The sequence below is a fragment of the Myodes glareolus genome, chromosome 24 (assembly GCF_982192425.1).
Source record: "Myodes glareolus chromosome 24, mMyoGla1.1, whole genome shotgun sequence".
NCBI classification, from domain to species: domain Eukaryota; kingdom Metazoa; phylum Chordata; class Mammalia; order Rodentia; family Cricetidae; genus Myodes; species Myodes glareolus.
The window spans coordinates 53,928,432-53,928,965 of NC_142049.1; the positions used below are offsets into that span (position 1 = coordinate 53,928,432).

The 534-nt window shown below is 36.7% G+C and overlaps 1 non-coding gene across 1 annotated transcript; it reads left to right on the forward strand.

Moving 5' to 3' along the window:
• The first annotated feature begins 224 nt into the window (after positions 1 to 224).
• LOC125399647 (U6 spliceosomal RNA) lies at positions 225 to 331 on the forward strand. Its single transcript, XR_015736437.1, has one exon. It is a non-coding gene; the product is annotated as a U6 spliceosomal RNA (small nuclear RNA).
• The last annotated feature ends 203 nt before the right edge of the window (positions 332 to 534 follow it).

The following is a 534-nucleotide window of genomic DNA, read 5'->3' on the forward strand; positions in this document are numbered from 1 at the left end:
GACAACACCAATGATCTCAGCAAGTTATATTTAAATATTAAAAAAGGAAATAGACACAAAGTTCAGAGGGACTATAGAAGTGGCTGTGAATCTGAAAAGGCTTGGGAAGGAATCTCGATGAATATTATATAAATATCCTGTATACATGTATAAAGTTCTCTCAAACAATTGATAAAATTGTTTTTGAAAAAAGTATGCTTATTTACCTACAAAAAATGTGGCCAGTGCTCGCTTCGGCAGCACATATACTAAAATTGGAATGATACAGAGAAGATTAGCATGGCCCCTGCGCAAGGATGACACGCAAATTCGTGAAGCGTTCCATATTTTTTCCTTACAGAGAATATTAGAAGGAAAATCACAACCGAAGGAATCCAACATTCCCAACACTGCCTACACTAACTCAGACATCTAGCGAACCTTCACAAGCAAAACTCAAAGAAGGAAAACACATACACTCTACTACCCCAAAAAAATGACCGGAGTCATCAATCACTGGTCATTAATATCACTTAATAGCAATGGACTCAACTC